Raw genomic sequence first — 21,224 nt, forward strand, 5'->3', positions numbered from 1 at the left:
TGTGGTTTCCTGATGCAAGGAGTTCCACATGCCTTCAGTTTGGGAAGTCAGGATTAAAAGGGGAATCTATAGGGAGATCAAAAAAAAATCAAGATGGTGGCAGTGACTGTGGAGTTAAAGGTCTATTCTATTCTATTCTATTCTATTCTATTCTATTCTATTCTATTCTATTCTATTCTATTCTATTCTATTCTATCCTGTAATTCTATTCTATTCTATTCTATTCTACTCTATCCTGTAATTCTATTCTATTCTATTCTATTCTATTCTATTCTATTCTACTCTATCCTGTAATTCTATTCTATTCTACTCTACTCTATCCTGTAATTCTATTCTATTCTATTCTATTCTACTCTATCCTGTAATTCTATTCTATTCTACTCTACTCTATCCTGTAATTCTATTCTATTCTATTCTATTCTATTCTATTCTATTCTATTCTATTCTATTCTATTCTATTCTATCCTGTAATTCTATTCTATTCTATTCTACTCTACTCTATCCTGTAATTCTATTCTATTCTATTCTATTCTATTCTATTCTATTCTATTCTATTCTATTCTATTCTATTCTATTCTACTCTATTCTACTCTATCCTGTAATTCTATTCTATTCTACTCTATCCTGTAATTCTATTCTATTCTATTCTATTCTATTCTATTCTATTCTATTCTATTCTATTCTATTCTATTCCATTCCATTCCATTCCATTCCATTCCATTCCACTCCACTCCACTCCACTCCACTCCACTCCACTCCACTCCATTCTACTCTACTCTAAACTTTAAAATAACGAACTAGCTGCCAATCTAAATACCTTCTGTAAGCAGTCTAAAAACTAGCCCTAAAAAAAAAAAAGTCCACTTGGCCAGTTGCTTCAAAGGCCTTGTGGGCGCCATCATTGCCTACGTTTAAGTGACAATAGAATAAAAATGGCTACTTGCTGACTAATATAAAGGAAAGCTTCTGCCAAAAGAAGCTTTGCACCTTCGGCTCTAGAATGCACAAATTTAAATTGATCAATAGCCGAGCTTGACATTTTATTCCTATTGCCTCATTAAAAAAAAGGCAGAATAGGACTTAATGTTTAATATCTTCTATTTATCCCTGACCGTGGGCACAAAGCCATTGTTCCGTGAGTTATTTACAGGCTGCAAAAATGGATCGCTTTTCTCTGCTTGCAGGCAGGTGTGTCGAAATTTGCCATCTTCTTCTTATATTTCATGGCGATAGTAAATTGTCTGTTTAGTTACTAAGATGGAATTTTCCACTCACCGCATCTTTCCTTCTTTTTTCTTGTATGTATAAATACATAAAATCAGAATAGACTGGAAGGGACATTGGAGGTCTTCTAGTCCAACCCCCTGCTCAAGCGGGAGGCCCTATACCATTTCAGACAAATGGCTATCCAATCTCTTCTTAAAAATCTCCACAACTGGAGCACTCACAACTTCTGGAGGCAGGTAGTTTCACTGATTGATTTAAGAAGTTTAGTTTTAGGTTGCTTCTCTCCTTGATTAGTTTCCATCGTTGCTTCTTGTCCTGCCCTCAGGCGCTTTGGAGAATAGCTTGACTCCCTCTCCTTTGGGGCAGCCCCTGAGATATCAGAAGATTTCTAATATTGCTAATATACAGATAGTCCTCGGCTTATGACCACCGTTTGGGCCAGGATGACAGCAAGACAATTGGGACTAAGAAAGGCAATTGTTAAGTGGGTTGTCCCTGGTTTTATCACCATTTTTGCTCCATTTGTTAAGTGAATTAGTGCAGTTGTTATAAGGTGTTCATCATGGTTCAGTTCAAGCTGGGAATAAACAACATGGCGACTATTTTAGAAAGAAGGTTGCAGTTTATTGAAGAGGAGAGCCAGACAGGAAGATGGCTCTGGAAGAAAAGAGAGTGAGCACATGTAGAGAGTGAGTTTTTATACCTTCTGGAGCCTTTTGTTTGGAGTTGTTCCTGTGGCATGAACTTTGACCTGAATCTGAGTGTGCCTTTCTGGTATTCTGATGGTGATGGGTTAACCCTATTATGTCCCAAAGGTCAATCCTGCTTCCCTGGTGCTGTGGCTGATGACTCTTAGATTTTTGGTGTGAGGGATTGTTGATTCTAGGGATCTTTCCTCCTTATCCCAGTTTCCTGACTCCAGTCTTTCTGACAAGATTATCACATCTGCGTTTCTGCAGACTTGGTTTCTTTTTGGGGCAGAGAGACTTGGGGGCAGGGTTGGTTTCTGCTTTTAAAATCCTTTCGGGAAATATATTCTGCCTTTTAAATATTTCCAAAAATATTTCTTTCTCGGGGGGGGGGGGGCTGACTTCCCACAAAGGGAATCAGGTTCTCGTTAAGTGAATCCAGCTTCTCCCCTTGACTTTGCTTGTGGGAAGTCAGTTGGGAAGGTTGCAGAGGGTGATCACATGACCTTGGGATGGTGCAAAAATCATAAATATATGCCCGGTGCTAAGTACGAAGAATTTTGATCATGCGACCATGGGATAGTCGTAAGCACAAGGACTAGTCATAAGTCATATTTTTCAGTGCCACTGTTACTTTGAACAGTCGCTATATGAAGGGTGCTAACTTGAGGACTAACAGAACAGGTAGCCCTCAACTTACAACAGTTCGTTTAAGCACAGGGGTCTTCAAACTTGGTCACTTTAAGACGTGTGGACTTCAACTCCCAGGGCTGGCTGAGGAATTCTGGGAGTTGAGGTCCACACATCTTAAAATGGCCAAGTTTGAAGAACCCTGGTTTAGTCACTGTTCGACGTTACAATGACATTGAAAAAAGTGACCTATGACCGTTTTTCACGCTTACGACGGTTGCAGCCTCCCCATGGTCATGCGATCAAAATTTGGATGCTTGGCCACTGAGTCATATTTACGACGGCTGCAGTGCCCCAGGTGATCCCCTTTTGTGACCTTCCAAAGTCAATGGGGAACCGTGTTATTAACCTGACAATGACAGTGTTGGGTGATTTTGGGCGACCTTTGGGCTGCTATATTTCCCAGATGTAAATCTGCAAACTGGCTTGGTGTTAAGGCGGATGAAGACTCTTGGCTAATATTTTGTTGGTTCTGGGTATGTGTGGTTGCTGGCCTCTTCCAGGGATGTGTCTTTTTAATTGCTTGTATTGTAAGGAGCCAAAGTCTCGTGGGAATCAGATGGATCCTAAATCTAATAAAGGAAGGAACAATCTGCTCACAAGAGTCCAGCCAAATAGCTTAATTGGCTGTTTCCAAAATGACCCCAAATTCCTTTCTAACGTGTGTGTGTGTGTGTGTGTGTGTGTGTGTGTGTGTGTGTGTGAGAGAGAGAGAGAGAGAGAGAGAGAGAAAGAGACAGAGAGAGAGAGAGGAAGGGAGGGAGGGAGGGAGACAAAGAGAGACAGAGAGAGAAAGGGAGAGAGAGAGGGAGAGAAAGACAGAGAAGGAGAGAAAGAGAAAGTGAGAAAGAGAGGGGGAGAGAGATAAAGAGCGAGGGAGAGAAAGATAGAGAGGGAGGGAGAGAGAAAGAGGGAGAGAGAGAGAGAGAGAGAGAGAAAGAGGGAGGGAGGGAGACAAAGAGAGACAGAGAGAAAGAGAAAAAGAAAGAAAGAGAAAGAGAAAGAGGGAGAAAGAGGGAGAGAGAGAAAGAGGGAGAGAGAGAAAGAGAGAGAGGGAGAGAAAGACAGACAAAGAAGGAGAGAAAGAGAAAGAGAAAGGGAGAGAGAGGGAGAGAAAGACAGAGACAAAGAAGGAGAGAAAGAGAAAGAGAGAAAGGGGGGAGAGAGAAAGAGCGAGGGAGAGAAAGGCAGAAAGGGAGGAAGAGAGAGAGAGAGAGAGAAAGAGACAGACAAAGAGAGGGAGAGAAAAACAGAGACAGAGAGAAAGAGAAAGAAAGAGAGAGGAGGAGAGAGAGAAAGAGAGCGAGGGAGAGAAAGAGAGAGTGAGAGCGGAAAGTGCTTCTGACTATGAGGCAGTGTTGATTCTAACTTGCTCTCCCAGGCATAGATTGTGGCTTTGAGGGTAAAAACAATACATGGCAAAGAACATGTGTGAATGAACGCATGAATGAACGCATGAACGCATGAATGAATGAATGAATGAAAAGAGAGAGATGTTGGGTGAATCCATGAAGCAAAGAGAAAGGAGATATAACAGATCTGCAAAAGGTAGCTTGACTTTGTGGAGTGGAGGAATGCCTGCAAGGAAAGAACAGTTGTGGGTAATCCTCAATGTACGACTATGACTGTTCATTTAACAACCATTTGAAGTAATAACAGGGTTGAAAAAAGTGACTTAGATTTTAAGGTTCTTCACTTGAATATCTTCACCCTTAAGACTGTTGCAGCTTCCTGGGGGTCAAAATTGAGGTGCTTAGCAACTGACCCATATTTATGACATTTGCAGCATCCTGGGGTCACAAGGTTTGCGGCCTTCCCAGCGGGCTTCTGACAAGCACAGTCAAAGGAGAAGCTGGATTTGCTTAAGGACCGTTGCAAAACAGATTGTAAAATCAGGTGCAACTCACTGCACTGCTTAGAGATCAAACTTCTGCTCCCCATTGTGGTCATAAATTGAGGACTACCTGTATAGGTTGAATTAGGAATAAAAAGCATGAATTGATGTGATCTAGATGGTTATGGGTGAGTATCGGTTAGGTAATAATAATGATGATGATGATGATGATGATGATGGAAGGGATCTTGGAGGTCATCTAATCCAACCCCGTGCTCAGGCTGGAAACCCTATAGTATACCATTTCAGACAACACTTCCAGTGTTGGATCATTGCTGAGAGTTTCATGATACATTCCAAGGATTAGTGACAAATACAAGTAGTCCTCGATTTACAACCATAATTGAGCCCCAAATTTCTGTTGCTAAGTGAGACATTTGTTAAGTGAGTTTTGCCTCATGTAACGACCTGTCTTACCACAACTGAATCACTGCATAATCTGGCTTCCCCCATTGAACTTGCTTATCAGAAGGTCACAAAAGGGGATCACATGACACCTCCCCGGGACACTGCAACCATCATAAATATGAGTCAATTGCCAAGCATCCGAATTTTGACCACATGACCATGGGGATGCTGCAACGGTCATTAAGTGTGAAAAATGGCCATAAGTCACTTTTTTTAGTGCGGTTGTAACTTTGAACGGTCACTAAGTGAACTGCTGTATATCAAGGACTACCTATAGAAGAAGCAGGGATGCATTGGGAAAAATTGGGCAACCTGCTTCCTGAATGTCATCCAGAATAAAAAGTATTAGGTTAGATCAGAGGTAGGCAACCTTGGCTCTTTTATGACTCATGGACTTCAACTCCCAGAATTCCTGAGCCAGCCATGCTCAGGGGAAAGGGAGAGGTTTCCAAGCTGAGCCATGCCAGCTCAGGAATTCTGGGAGTTGAAGTCCACGAGTCATAAAAGAGCCAAGGTTGCCTACCCCTGCTGTAGACCAACTCTACATCTGGTGGAACTACTGGTTTGTACCTTTAGAGCAGGAGTCTTCAAACTTGGCCCTTTTATGACTCTTGGACTTCAACTCCCAGAATTCCTGAGCCAGCCATGCTGAGGGGACAGGGAGAGGTTTCCAAGCTGAGCCATGCTGGCTCAGGAATTCTGGGAGTTGAAGTCCACGAGTCCTAAAAGAGCCAAGGTTGCCTACCCTTGTCCTAGGACGAAGATTAAGAGCAGGGGTCTTCAAACTTGGCCCTTTTATGACTCATGGACTTCAACTCCCAGAATTCCTGAGCCAACCATTCTGAAGGGAAAACGAGAAGTTTCCAAGCTGAGCCATGCTGGCTCAGGAATTCTTGGAGTGGAAGTCCATGAGTCATAAAAGAGCCAAGGTTGCCTACCCCTGCACTAGATGATATGAATGAATGAATGAATGAATGAATGAATGAATGAATGAATGAACAGAAAGATAAATAGGAATGTTGTTGTTCCTGTGAAATTAAGAGAAAGGGGAAAGATGCAAGATACCTGACCTTGGGAACAGAGTTGCTAAATATATCCAGGGAAATGAAGCTGAGGTTTAATTAAAAACAAATTGTCTAAATGGATAAAATGTATGCCAGAAAGTAATTGGTGTCATCCTAGTAGTTGTAAGCCAGGTGCATATGAAATTAGATATCTGTAGGTTGGTGATAATTTCATGCTACTCTCCAGTGAATGGTGATAATTGAAAAACAATAGGAGTTTGGGGGGGAAATGGTGAGAATTTGGACACACACACACAAAAAAAAAACCCTGAAAAGGCCATTTGGGGATGCCAAAATGAATGAGAACAGTGGCTGTGCATCTTAGCGGAAGACCGAACATAATTTAAGCAAAAATCTATTTATGTGTTTTCATGGGAGGGGGGGGGGGGAGAGTGTTCTCCAGCTCAAAGATAAAAAGTTTCAATGTAGTGCTTATTCTTGAGCCGAGGTGGCGCAGCAGTTAGAGTGCAGTACTGCAGGCCACTTTAGCTGACTGTGTTCAGCAGGTCAGCGGTTCAAATCTCACCGGCTCAAGGTTGACTCAGCCTTCCATCCTTCCGGGGTAGGTAAAATGAGGACCCAGATTGTTGGGGGCAATGTAAATATATATATATATATAATTGCTTACTGGTGTACACCGCTTAGAGAGTGCTTGCACTTAAAGCGGTATATAAGTCTCATAAATAAAATAAAATAAATAAATAAATAAATACATTCTTCAAAACCCAAGTTGATTTGAACCAGTTTTGTTTGGTCTAGTACAGGGGTGTCAAACTGCCGGCCCGCGGGCCGGTTTTATCATATCGGAGCTGCGGCCACTCCATAGCCGTCAATGGCGAAAAAGCTCTGATATGTTGTGCGACGTCACGTGACGTCGCGAGTTTGACATGCGTGGTCTAGTAGAAAGAAGGACATGATAGCAGTGTTCCAGTATCTGAGGGGGTGCCACAAAGAGGAGGGGGTCAACCTATTCTCCAAAGCACCAGAAGGCAAGGATGGAAACTAATCCAGGAGAGAAGCAACCTAGAATTAAGGAGAAACCTCCTAAGAGTGAGGACAATTAACCAGTGGAACAGCTGGCCACCAGAGGTTGTGGGTGTTCCCATCACTGGAGACTCTTAAGAAGAGACTGAACAGCCACTTGTCTGAAATGATACAGGGTCTCCTGCGTGAGCAGGGGGCTGGACTAGAAGACCTCCAAGGTCTATTCTGATTCTGATTCTGAACCTTCTTCACAGGGGTAAGCAGGACTGATTGATTCAGTATTCTGGTATTTGAGGGGCTGCCATAAAGAGGAGGAAGTCAACTTATTTTCCAAAGCATCAGAAGGCAACACAAGAAACAAAGGATGGAAATTAATCAAGGAGAGAAGCAACCTGGAATTAAGGAGAAACTTTCTAACAATTAACCAGTGGAACAACATGAGAATAGAATAGAATAGAATAGAATAGAATAGAATAGAATAGAATAGAATAGAATAGAATAGAATAGAATTTTTATTGAGATTAGATTAGAATTTTTATTGAGAATAGAATAGAATAGAATCTTTATATAGAATAGAATATTTATTGAGAATAGAATAGAATCTTTATATAGAATAGAATATTTATTGAGAATAGAATGGAATGGAATGGGGACAATTAACTACTGGAACAACATGAGAATAGAATAGAATAGAATAGAATAGAATAGAATAGAATAGAATTTTTATTGAGAATAGAATAGAATCTTGATATAGAATGAAATATTTATTGAGAATAGAATGGAATGGAATGGAACGAAACAGAACAGAACAGAACAGAAGTTGGAAGGGACCTTAAAGGTCTTCTAGTCCAGCCTCCTGCTCAAGTAGGAAGAACCTAAACCATTTCAGACAAGTGACTGTCTAGTAGTCTCTTCTTAAAAACCTCCAGTGAAGGAGTGCCCACGATTTCTGGAGGCAAGCTGTTCCACTGGTTATTCCACCAGAAGCTGTAGATGCTCCATCACTGGAGGTTTTTAAGAAAAGACTGGACAGCCATGTGTCTGGAATGGTATAGGGTCCCTGCTTGAGAAGAGGGCTGGATTAGAAGACCTCCCAAGGCCCCTTCCAGCTCTGTTATTCTGAATTTTGAATTCAGTAGTTAAAGACAATTTCACCACCACCCCTCTTTCTCTTTCCCCTGTTTTCCTGGGCCCAGTTTCAGTCACCTTCCACCTTTAACAAGGTGACAACGCACGGTGTCATGTTAAAGTAAGGTTGACAGGCTCCAGGTAAAGTGGAGAGAGAGGAAAAAAAGTCACTGGAATTCAGAACCGATAGACACAGGTGGCTAGGCAGCCTTAGCAGGTGATCTTCTGTTTCCCATTGAAATCCCCATGTCCCTCTGAATTGCCTTAGTAGTCACACACACGTCCACAGTGATTCATTCGCTCAACCGTTCCAAAAATATTGTCGATGATGTGTTTCATCCCTAAAAAGTTACGATTATTATTACAATGAGGTCATCCCAACCCTTCTGAGACACCACAGGGAGGGAGGAAAATGGGGGCAGACAAAAGACAAGGAAAGGTCAGTCTGGACATAATCACAACCTGGTCTGGAGGCGAAGGTGTGGGCTTTTGTGCGTATGTGTGTCGATACGCATTTTCACAGCGGGCTCCGAGTGTCTCCTGGCCAAGGAAATCACTGCCATTGAAAGAGTCATCACGCTGCCTCTTTGGCAGAAGAAAAAGTTAATCAGTCTCTGCTTTTTAAAATTCTGGGCTCCTGAGAACTTCAGGTATCTAAAAGGGAGCCAAAGGCACAAATTCCCACCATATTAATACCACTTTATAAGGCCTTGGTAAGGCCATACTTGGCCTTACCAAGTTTTGGTCACCACGATGTAAAAAAGAGGTCAAGACTCTAGAAAGAGTGCAGAGAAGAGCAAAAAAGATGATCAGGGGACTGCAGGCTAAAACATACAAAGAACGGTTGCTGGAATTGGGTATGTCTAGTTTAGTGAAGAGAAGGACAAGGGGGATAGCGGTGTTCTCAGGGGCTGCCCCAAAGAAGAGGCAGTCAACCTATTCTCCAAAGCGCCTGAAGGCAGGACAAGAAGCAACGGATGGAAACTAAAATCAAGGAGAGAAGCAACCTGGAACTAAGGAGAAATTTCCTGATAGTGAGAACAATTAACCAGTGGAACAACCTGCCTCCAGAAGCGGTGAATGCTCCAACACTGGAAGTTTTTAAGAAGAGACTGGGCAGCCATTTGTCCGAAATGGTATAGAGTTTCCTACCTGAGCAGGGGGTTTGACTAGATGATCTCCAAGGTCCCTTCCAACTTATTACTATTACTATTACTACTAGTATTATTATTATTATTATTATGGATCATCACACAGTCAGTCAGATGTTCAGACTGGATTTGGCATTTTGTCGACCTATCGAGTCCTTACCCTGGTTGCTCAGCCAACAGTCCTGAGTCCTGTAACCCATTTTTCACCAGATATCCAGGAACTCCAATATCTAGCGCGGACCTTGTTAACCCAGGTGACATCCAAGCCAGTATGGCATTCTGAAATTTATGTCTCACCATATTTTTTATGGGAGAGACACTCTTTGTCTGACTCCTCTGATGAGACCTGCCCAGTATGGTTGAACCTCTGGCATAGCTCTCATCTTCCTCAGAGTACACAAGCCCCACAACCACGTCAAGGTAGTGCCTCACTGGGGGTTATTATTATTATTATTATTATCGATCATCGCACAGTCAGCCAGATGTTCAGACTGGATTTGGCATTTTGTCTACCTATCTAGTCCTTACCCAGGACCTGGGATAGGCAGATGTGGATGTTTGATGGTATTACAGATATCGTCGCAGGATGGAAGCAGTTTCTAGTAAGGGCGCCTTTTGCAATTGACTAATGGCAAATTTGTCAATGCCAATGGGGTTCAAGTGGTGCTCCAGTTGTTTTGGGATTGCACCCAAGGAGCCTATGACTATTGGTACTACCCTTGCTTGCTTTTGCCACAGTCTTTCTATTTCTATTTGTAGGTCTTTGTATTTGTTATCTTCTCCAGTTCTTTCTCGTCTATTCTGCTGTCTCCAGGCACTGCCACATCCACTATCCAGACTTTTTTGTCTTTCTTATCGACAATTGTTAAGTCTGGGGTGTTATGTTGCAGTGCTTGTCTGTTTGAATTCTGAAGTCCCAGAGCAGTTTAATTTTATCATTTTCTATGACTTTCTCTATTTTATGATCCCACCAGTTTTTGCTTACAGGCAAACGATATTTTTTGCAGATCTTCCAATGCACCATTGTTGCTACTTTGTCATGCCGCTGCTTGTAATCAGTTTGTGCAATCTTCTTTCAACAGCTTACCAAGTGGTCCACTGTTTCTTCAGCTTCTTTGCATAGGCGGCACTTACTGTCTGTTGCTGTCTTCTCAATTTTGACTTTGTATGCATTTGTCCTTAAGGCTTGGTCTTGTGCAGCCAGAATTAGTCCCTCGGTCTCTTTCTTCAATTTTCCTGCTCTTAGCCATTGCCAGGTTTTATTATTATCTGCTTTCCCATCTATTTTTTTCATGTATTGGCCATGTAGTGCTTTGTCTTCCCATGCCTCTATTCTGTTCTTCATTTGGTCTTTCTTGTAGGCCCGTTTGGTCTCTCCAGTAGTCAGTAAGCCTTCCTGATATACTAATTTCAGTGCATCTTCATCATTGTTCTTCAGATATTCTTCCAAAGCCATTTTTTCTTCTTCAACCATCTGATGTACTTGTAGCATTTCACACCCACCTATTTGCCTTGGTAGATAAAGTCTGTCAATGTCACTGCGTGGATTAAGGGCATGATTCATTGTCATTATTTTTCTGGTCTTCCTATCCATTGCTTTTAGTTCTGCTTGAGTCCAGTCCACTATTCCAGCTGTGTATCTAATGACTGGAATTGCTCAGGTGTTGATTGCCTTTATGGTGTTTCCTCCATTGAGTTTGGACTTTAAGATCATCTTCACTCTCTTGATGTATTCACCTCTAATCTTTTTCTTGACTTCAGTGTGCTTGATGTTGTCAGCTTGAAGGATATTATGGATCATCGCACAGTCAGCCAGATGTTCAGACTGGGTTTGGCATTTTGTCTACCTATCGAGTCCTTACCCAGGACCCGGGATAGGCAGATGTGGATGTTTGATGGTATTACAGATATCGTTGCAGGATGGAAGCAGTTCCTGGTAAGGGCGCCTTTTGCAATTGACTAATAGCGAATTTGTCAATGCCAATGGTGTTCAAGTGGTGCTCCAGTTGTTTTGGGATTGCGCCCAAGGCGCCTATGACTATTGGTACTACCCTTGCTTGCTTTTGCCACAGTCTTTCTATTTCTATTTGTAGGTCTTTGTATTTTGTTATCTTCTCCAGTTCTTTCTCTTCTGTTCTGCTGTCTCCAGGCACTGCCACGTCCACTATCCAGACTTTTTTTGTCTTTTTTATCGACAATTGTTAAGTCTGGGGTGTTATGTTGCAGGTGCTTGTCTGTTTGAATTCTGAAGTCCCAGAGCAGTTTTTTCTTCTTCTTCTTCTCCTTCTCCTTCTCCTTCTCCTTCTCCTTCTCCTCCTTCTCCTTCTCCTTCTCCTTCTCCTTCCCCTTCCCCTTCCCCTTCCCCTTCTCCTTCTCCTTCTCCTTCTCCTTCTCCTTCTCCTTCTCCTTCTCCTTCTCCTTCTCCTTCTTCTTCTTCTTCTTCTTCTTCTTCTTCTTCTTCTTCTTCACAGGAAGTGAGGTTGCCGTTCAGTTTTGCCCAGGCAGCAGGTGGAATGATACAAGAAGGTAGAGCTGGACATTTTTCTTGTAAGCAGACTCTTCTAACTTTATGAATCCTTCTTCCCTAAAGCATATCTAGTCTGAAAATCCTGCAAGTGCAATTATGGAAATAATTACCTGGAAGCAAACATGGGTTCTAAGTGTAGGCAGCCCGTATGTTTATTTTTTTTTTTTTCAAATGGTGGGATAAGAACACAGTAGTAGGGCAGTGAGGCCGAGGTAGTCCTCGGCTTACAACCACATTGAACCAGAATCTCTTCAGTGAGTTGGGCTAATTTTTTTGCCATAGTTGTTAAATGAATCACTGGGGTTGTTAAGCGAATCATGCGGTTGTTAAGCAAACCCAGCTTCCCCCCCCCCATTAACGTTGCTTGTCAGAAGCCGGCTGGGCAGCTACATACATGCTGATTGCCAAGCACACAAGTTTTGATCACATGACCTTTGGGGATGCTGCGATGGTCATAAGTGCAAGGACCAGCTGTGAGTCACTTCTTTCAGTGAGGTTGTAGCTTTGAACAATCACTAAACAAATGGTTGTAAGACGGGGACTACCTCCCTCCTCGTTAATCCTTCACTGTAGCATTCATTAGTTATGAATCCTAATAGAATTTCAGCAAAACATACAATATCTGGTAAGGATCGTGGCTGGGTGATGTGAACAGCACATCAGTGCTTTGATAAACTTATTGATTAACCAAACAAATAACCTCCCATTATTAATAGCATTCACTGCATTTACTTGGGGGGTAACATCCCTACGATTTCACTTTTTTGTGCGTTCTGAAATTCTTTCAGTCTTTTTAAGAGGTTTTTAGACTCTGGAAAGAGTGCAGAGAAGAGCAACAATGGTGAACAGGGGACAGGAGGCTGAAACATATAAAGAACGGTTGCTGGAATTGGGGATATCTAGTTTAATGAAGAGAAGGGTGAGGGGGGACATGATAGCAGCATTCCACTATCTCAGGGGCTGCCCCAAAGAGGGAGTCAAGCTATTCTGCAAAGTGCCTGAAGGCAGGACAAGAAGCAACGGATGGAAACTAAATCAAGGAGAGAAGCAACCTGGAACTAAGGAGAATCTTCCTGACAGTGAGAACAATTAACCAGTGGAACAACCTGCCTCCAGAAGCGGTGAATGCTCCAACACTGGAGGTTTTTAAGAAGAGACTGGACAGCCATTTGTTTGAAACAATGTAGGGTTTCCTGCCTGAGCAGGGGGTTGGACTAGATGACCTCCGAGGTCTCTTCCAACTTATTACTATTATTATTATTATTATCATCATCATCATCATTATATTATCATTATTAACCTGATCCCCAAAACCCATGAAGGCAGGACAAGAAGCAACAGATGGAAACTAATCAAGGAGAGAAGCAACCTGGAATTAAGGAGAAATATCCTGACAGTGAGGACAATTAATCAGTGGAACGACTTACCTCCAGAAGTTGTGGGTGCTCCATCGCTGGAAGTTTTTAAGAAGAGATTGGAGAACCATTTGTTTGAAACAATATAGGGTTTCCTGCGTGAGCAGGGGGTTGGACTAGAAGACCTCCAAGGTCCCTTCCAACTTTGTTATTCTATTATAGTTTGGGAAAATTAAACTGTTTAATACTGGATTTTATTCTAGCCCTTTTAATGGCCATGGTTTAGTTAGCCAGATCTCCTTGAACAAAGTGGAATTGACTGGATTTGAATAGAATAGAGCTGGAAGGGACCTTGGAGGTTTTCTAGTCCAGCCCCCTGCTCAAATAGGAGAACCTATACTGTCTCGGACAGGTGAATGTCTAAACCAAGGCTAGGCAACCTTGGCTCTTTTATGACTCGTGGACTTCAACTCCCAGAATTCCTGAGCCAGCATGGCTCAGCTTGGAAACCTCTCCCTTTCCCCTCAGCTTGGCTGGCTCAGGAATTCTGGGAGTTGAAGTCCACGAGTCACAAAAGAGCCAAGGTTCCCCACCCCTGCTATAGACCAACTCTACATCCGGTGGAACTACTGGTTTGTACCTTTAGAGCAAGGGTCTTCAAACTAGGCCCTTTTATGACTGGTGGACTTCAACTCCCAGAATTCCTGAGCCAGCCATGCTGAGGGGACAGGGAGAGGTTTCCAAGCTGAGCCATGCTGGCTCAGGAATTCTGGGAGTTGAAGTCCACGAGTCATAAAAGAGCCAAGGTTGCCTATCCCTATCCTAGGACGAAGATTAAGAGCAGGGGTCTTCAAACTAGGACCTTTTATGACTCGTGGACTTCAATTCCCAGAATTCCTGAGCCAGCATGGTTCAGCTTGGAAACCTCTCCCTTTCCCCTCAGCGTGGCTGGCTCAGGAATTCTGGGAGCTGAAGTCCACGAGTCATAAAAGAGCCAAGGTTGCCTACCCCTGGTCTAAACTCATAGAGTCAGTTTGATGCAGTGATAAAGATGCTGGACTAGAAACCAAGGAGATGGTAAAACACACCCTCTCCAGTCCGTGGAAAAATCCTTCTCCACAGAACCGGTCCCCGGTGCCCAAAAGGTTGGGGAGGGGTCTTTGGTATAGGGTCTCCTGCTTAGCTGGCTGGGAAATTCTGGAAGTTGAAGTCCACAAGTCTTAAAGTTGTCAAGGTTGGATACCCCTTTTCTAGATTCTCGTATGACACAAAATTGAAGATATTTAGTAATACCTGCAGTATATATCTCATGCAAATAGAAGCCCCTAAACTGGGCCTTTATGTCCCAAGACCAGGGAGAAAGTATGGGAAAATTCCTTCCGTGGACAGTTTTCCCCCCTTTGTTGAGATGGTGGACGACTCGAAACATTCAATCCATTCTTCTCAATGGTTTATTTGTGCTGTAGAAATATTTGCAGCATACTTAGCTCCCGTTTTCTCTCAAAGTTAGCAGGCTGTACAGATCAATATTACGTCCGTCTATCGCTACTGGATAACAGCTTGTTTACAACTCATAATATAGTCAGGTTCTGTGTAGCCGAAAGCTAAAATCTGGCAGATCTGACAGTTAAGGCTCCACTGTGCCAGAAACACTTCACATCTGTGGTTTGATCTTAGCTGTTCATCATTAAGATGCATAACTTTTTAAAATCAGTTTTAGAGTTCTGTTGAGGTAATGAAAATCATGCCCAGTAATCTGTAACTACCTTTATTTTCTAATTAGAAGGTACTTTAGTTCTACTCAGTTCTATAGAGCCACCTTGGTGTAGTGGTTAGAGCAGTGTTTCTCAACCTTGACGATTTTAAGGCATGTGGACTTCAACTCCCAGAATTCCACAGCCAGCATTGCTGGCTGTGGAATTCTGGGAGTTGAAGTCCACATGCCTTAAAATCGTCAAGGTTGAAAAACACTGGGTTAGAGAGTCAAGCTAGAAAACCAGGAGACTGTGAATTCCAATCTTGCCTCTGGCAAGAAAGCTGATTGGGTGACTTTGGACCAATCACCAGGACACTGAAAGCTGTAGTCCTGCCTTAGGCATAAAAGCTAGCTGGGTGATTTGGGGCCAATCACCAGTCAGCTCTGAGTTCTAGTCCCTCCTTAGGCATGAAGGGCAGGGAGGTAACCAATGGTGGGATTCAAATACCTGAACAACTGGTTCTCTTATTAGATGCAGGCCTGGGCCTCCAAGGTCTAGAACAGACTTCTGGAAGTGGCATCCATGCACTTCTGGTGGGCTGTTCTAGGCCTGGGACACCTCCTCCCGGCTTCCGAGACCTAGAACGGACTTCCGGAAGTGGCATCCATGCACTTCTGGTGGGCTTTTCTAGGCCTGGGAGGCCTCCTCCTGGCTTCTGAGGCCTAGAACGGACTTCTGGAAGTAGCATCCATGCACTTCTGGAGGGCCATTCTAGGCCTGGGAGGCCTCCTTCAGGCCTCCGAGGTCTAGATTGGACTTCGGGAAGCAGTGTGCATTCAGCCGGTTTTTCGAACTCAGCAAAATTTAGCTACCGGTTCTGCTGAACTGGTGCGAACTGGCTGAATCCCACCACTGGAGATAACCATAGGCCAGCCACTTTTTTTCAGCCTCAAGAAGGAAGCAAATGGCGGACCACGTCTGAAAAGCCTTGCCAAGAAAACTCCTTTTGGGGATGAGTTTTATTGGGAACTGCAGGAATTGGGTATGTCTAGTCTAATGAAGAGAAGGACTTGGGGTGACATGATAGCAGTCTTCCAATACTTGAGGGTCCACCACACAGAAGAGGGGTGTGTGTGAACCTATTCTCTGAGGGGCAGGACAAGAAGCGACTGATGGAAACTTACCAAGGAGAGAGTCAACTTAGAACTAAGGAGAAATTTCTTGAGAACAGTGAGAAGAATTAACTCCATCACTGGAGTTTTTTAATTAAAAGTTTATAAATTTATTACAATATAAACCCCTCCCCCCACCCCTTCTCCCCCTCTCCCCTCTCCCCCCACTTCCCAGAGCTGATTACAGGGTAAAACAAAAGAATAAACAAATATAATCCAACTAACATAAACCAACTATACTATCAATCAAAACCATAAGACACTTTAACTCCTTATCAATACAAATATTAACAAATTAAGTCAAAAATAATAATATAATTAAAGCTATTAATAATTATCTAAAATCTACTCAAAAGCAAGATAATACTTTTCAACTTCATATTTCTTCTGAATATAATCAATCCATCTTCTCCAAACCATAATATATCTTTCTTGTGAATGGTCCTTCAAATAGGCGGAGATCTTCGCCATATCTGCTAAATTAGACACTTTAAGTATCCATTCTTCCAAAGTAGGTAACAAATTTTTCTTCCAATATTGCCCCACCAATAATCTTGCAGCTGTTATAAGGTTCAACATCAAATTAGTTTCTTTAACATCAAACATCACTGGAGCTTTTAAGAAGAGATTGGACAACCATTTGTCTGGAATGGTATAGGGCAGGGGTAGGCAACCCAAAACACTTAAAGAGCCACTTGGACCCATTTCCCACCAAAAACAAAACACTGGGAGCCGCAAAACCCTTTTGATATCTAAAATGAAGATAACTGCATATATCCTTTTTTACTTGTATTATACGTGTGTGTGTGTGTTTGTGTGTGTGTTTGTGTGTGTGTGTATATACATACACATACATATACACACACAGGTAAAAAAAGGAAATATGCAGTGTGCCTATGCATATATGTATATACACACACATATATATATTGTGTGTGTATGTGTGTATATACATATATGTATGTATATACACACATACACATACACATACACACACAGGTAAAAAAAGGATATATGCAGTGTTATCTTCATTTTAGATGTCAAAAGTGTCTCTCTCTCTCTGTCTCTCTCTCTCCCTCCCTCCCTCCCTCCCTCTCTCTCTTTCTCTCTCTCTCCCCCCCTCCTATCTGCTGCTCACCTGGCAAGCTTCAAGCTGTTGTCCAACAAGCTCAGGGGTAGGCAACCTCGTCTCTTTTATGACTCATGGACTTCAACTCCCAGAATTCCTGAGTCAGCCTAGCTGGGTTAGCTAGCTCTCTCCTGCCCTTCCTGCTTCCTGCTTCCTGCAGAGACGCAGCAAAGGGAGGAGCTCCGCCCAGTAAGCTTTTTCCTCTGAGAACACTGTGAGTGCACTCTCTTTTAGAGAGAGAGAGAGAGAGAGACAGAGAGAGAGAGAGAGAGAGGTAGGGAAGCGCAATTGCATCTCTCTGTCTCTGTCTCTCTCTGCAAAGGCAGAGGAGGCTGGGAGCCACAGGGGAAGGCTCAAAGAGCCGCATGCGGCTCCAAAGCCACAGGTTGCCGACCGTGGTATAGGGCAAGCTCTCCTGCTTGAGCAGGGGGTTGGACTAGAAGACCTCCAAAATCCCTTCAATCTCTGTTATTCTGTAATTCCGTTCTGCAAGACATCTTCCCTCGAGTCTTGGGAATAGATGCTTCTTATAAAGGACACCCTCAGCTGTCCCTGAAAATATCAGACACTTTCCTACCTCCCAAAATGAGAGAGGAAGAGAGAAGAAATTTGGATTCTACTGTACATCTTGAGGTTCACTTGTTACTAAGAACAAACCTGCCAGATTCTGGCTATTGGCCAAGAATAATAATAATAAAAAAGGGGGACCAGGCTGAGCTCAACTCACCCTTCTGAAGGATGGGTGCCTTCCAGTTGCCCTTACGTACCCAGCGAAGGATCTGTCATTGGAATTCTTGCTGAGTTTGAATCTCTACCAAGTGGCCTCTTCCCAGATCCTATGTCTGGGACAAGTGTGTGTGTGTGTGTGTGTGTGTGTGTGTGTGTGTGTGCCCTGTGCTTTTATTTCCATTAATCACGTACTTTGTACCGTGCACTAGCTTGCCAAAGGAGAGGAGACATGAAGTCTACAGAAACAGCTTGGAAGAAAACCAAATATTTCCTCTGATCTCATCCAGCAGACGTTCATTGGCTTGCAATGGGTCTTCAGCTGAGAAGACTTTTTTTTAATCACCTGCCTCTTTTGGTCTTTTTTTTTTTTTTAATGGGTGGCCCACCACTATCTCACCTGTTCCTCTTGGGAGTCAGCAATTCATCTTGGTCCTACTACTTGTTGGAGGTGGTTTGACCCACAAACTAAGAGGCTAAGCAGCACCTGGGCAACTACAAAGCTTGAATAATTGCTTTCCTGGTCTTTCCGGGTGCCAGCTCTATTGCCCAGTCAAGCCCTTTGCCCATCAGACTTCCTACTTTGACCAGGAGCAGAGATCAGACTCTTCTGTTCCTCCATATGAAATTGGAATGGAATGGAATGGAATGGAATGGAATGGAAGAGTTGGAAAGGACCTTGGAGGTCATCTAGTCCAACCCTCTGCTCAGGCAGGAAACCTTATACCATTTCAGACAAATGGTTGTCCAATCTTTTCTTAAAAACCACCAGTGTTGGAGCACCCACAATTCTGGAGGCAGGTTGTTCCACTGGTTAATTGTTCTTACTGCCAGGAAGTTTCTCCTTAGTTCTACGTTGCTTCTCTCCTGGGTTAGTTTCCATCCGTTGCTTCTTGTCCTGCCTTCAGGCGCTTTGGAGAATAGCTTGACTCCCTCTTCTTTGTGGCAGCCCCTGAGATATTGGAACACTGCTATCATGTCACTCCTTGTCCTTCTCTTCGTTAAACGTCTTCTTCTTGTGCCATATCCGTTATCGGATGTTGGCGATCCTGTTTTTATCAGCAGCCACACAAAAAAAAGTGCTGCTGAGTTTTGTCCAAACCAGTCCCTTAGATTTTGAAGCCATGATGTTTTTCTTCTGCCTGGACCTCGTTTGCCTTCAATCTTTTCCTGGAGGATTAAATGGAGTATCCCGTATTTTTCCTGGTGTCGCATCACTTGTCCGAAATATTCTAACTTTCGTTTTTTAATTGTTTTGATGATTTCCCTTGGCTTTCCCAAGCAGCTTATCCCCTCCTCATTTCTGATCTTGTCAACCCAGCTTATACATAACAGCCGCCTGTAAATCCACATTTCAAATGCTTCTAGTCTCTTCAGGTGGCCTTCTGTCAGAGACCGACTCTCTACTCCATAGAGCAGGATAAAAAAAATATAGCATCTGACAAGCCTGATTTTCAGTCTTAGGCTTATGTCGTGACTGCAGAAGACCTTTTTCGTTTTGAAGAATGCTGTTCAAGCTTTCTCTATCCTAGCCTTTACTTCAGTGGCCATGTCCCAGCTTTCATTAAATTAGACATACCCAATTCCAGCAACTGTTCTTTATATGTTTTAGCCTCCAGATGACGGGACTTCTAAATCATCTTAGGGTCTGTTTCCTGGCTCTTGTCGTCCCTCACCCGGTGCCAATGGAAAGAGGACACAATCAACGACAGAACCAACCCTCAACTAAGTCTGGGGACTCTTCAGATCAGGTATGGTCCTACTATAAGTCTCAACTTATAGATCCTCAACATAGTACCAATTGTTTCTCTTGGAGAATATCCCATCTAGTCTAATGCTGGGCTGGCTTTGTTTCCTGCATCTGGGAGGATCTTGACTCCCTGTGAACAAAGTAGGACATCGCTCAATTTTTTAGCTTGTTTGGAAAAAAAAGAGCACCTCACTGTGAAATTCAACACAATCACCTGAGCTTTGCAAGGTCAGCTGACTAGCACCCAAGTTGGAATAATTAGAATTAGAATTAGGGCTGGCTGAGGAATTCTGGGAGTTGAAGTCCACAAGTCTTAAAGTTGCCAAGTTTGAAGACCCCTGCTATAGGTTTTGGATGCAAACACTCCCCTTTAGACAGTACGGCAAAAGTTGTGGCTGATAGGGATTGTAGTTCAGCCCACTTGGGAAGAAAGAGGCTGAGGATTCCTTTCCCTTTTCTGGATGTAGCTCCATTTCCCTATCTTTAATCTACCAAGATTGAGGCTTGTGGAATTATTCCTAAGAGAAGCAGAAAAGGATTAGCGTCTCCACTCATAATTTAATGAACCTGTGCTCAGGTTTCTCCATCGTTTAAGCCATGATACATAGAGCTATTTGATGAACATGGAAAAGCATGCAGAACATAGACGCTGCTATTCCTATTCCTATTCCATTCTATTCTATAAATTTTACTCCTTTTACTTCGCATTACGGAACCTCACAGTAGTATAAGAGCTTTTAATATTCTCAGGATTCCATTTTATCTGTTAATCAGATCCTTTCTCAGATACTCAACATTTGAACTGTAACAGAGACAAATATTTCAGAGGCATGTGTTCATTAAACTATCTTCCCGCAACTAAACCAGAGGGCCATGAGTTGGGGCTGAGCTGCCTTCTTTCCATACAGCCAGTGCTTTTTTGTAAAAAAAAAAAAAAGGTGCCGGAACTCACACATGTCATACAATCCGCCTTGCCTACCCTACAAGGTTCCATCCAAAAAAGGTGCTGGAACTCCGTTCTGGGCGTTCTATGACAAAAAAAAAAAGCCCTGCATACAGCTGTGGCTGCAGTACAGCAAAGGGCTGCCTCCCCTTTGCAAAACAGCTCGAACAACGTTTTGTCCGCGGCAGCATCAAAATTAAGCACTTCACATCCCGGATACCCCCGTAAGCTTCTCAACTCCCTGGCCCCGTAGCCTCTTCTGAATTGGAAGCAGGTTGGCTGAAAAAGCTCAGCCCTTTCAGCTGAAGTGCCAGCCACACAAAACGGGCAGCGGAAAAAAGAAAAGGACTGAGAGATGAGCAGCGGCGGGTTAGAAAGAGCAACACGGGCAGCACTTAGCCAAGCTGCGAGAAAACATGCCTTTGTCGGAGCCGCAATCTATTTTAAGACACGGAGCCATGTCGTGTGGCCTGGGGGGAACCCAGAGCAGCGGAGGAGCGCAGGGACAGAGGTCGGCTTAGGGAAGCGCATGAAAATTAAAAAGGGCCCCTGGTGCAATTCTGGAATCGGCTTGGAGTTTGTCCCCGCCCCGAACGACCAAGGATCAGGCAATCAGGAGTTGATCTGCAGTCACTAATAGTGGGGAAAGTGGGATGGCTCAGAGTCAAAAGGCAGGAGAACAAGTCCTAG

The 21,224-nt window shown here is 43.2% G+C and overlaps 1 long non-coding RNA gene across 2 annotated transcripts in view; it reads left to right on the forward strand.

The window, feature by feature from the left end:
- The window catches only part of LOC120297088, a 104,639-nt gene that overhangs the window by 60,358 nt on the left and 23,057 nt on the right, over positions 1–21,224 (forward strand). For both annotated transcript variants that reach the window (XR_005553681.1, XR_005553682.1), the window contains exon 3: positions 19,454–19,592. This is a non-coding gene — a long non-coding RNA (uncharacterized LOC120297088). The remainder of the gene's footprint in view (positions 1–19,453; positions 19,593–21,224) is intronic.

This window comes from Crotalus tigris, unplaced genomic scaffold (assembly GCF_016545835.1).
Source record: "Crotalus tigris isolate CLP2741 ecotype Arizona unplaced genomic scaffold, ASM1654583v1 scf7180000022970.308977840:1548163, whole genome shotgun sequence".
NCBI lineage: Eukaryota > Metazoa > Chordata > Lepidosauria > Squamata > Viperidae > Crotalus > Crotalus tigris.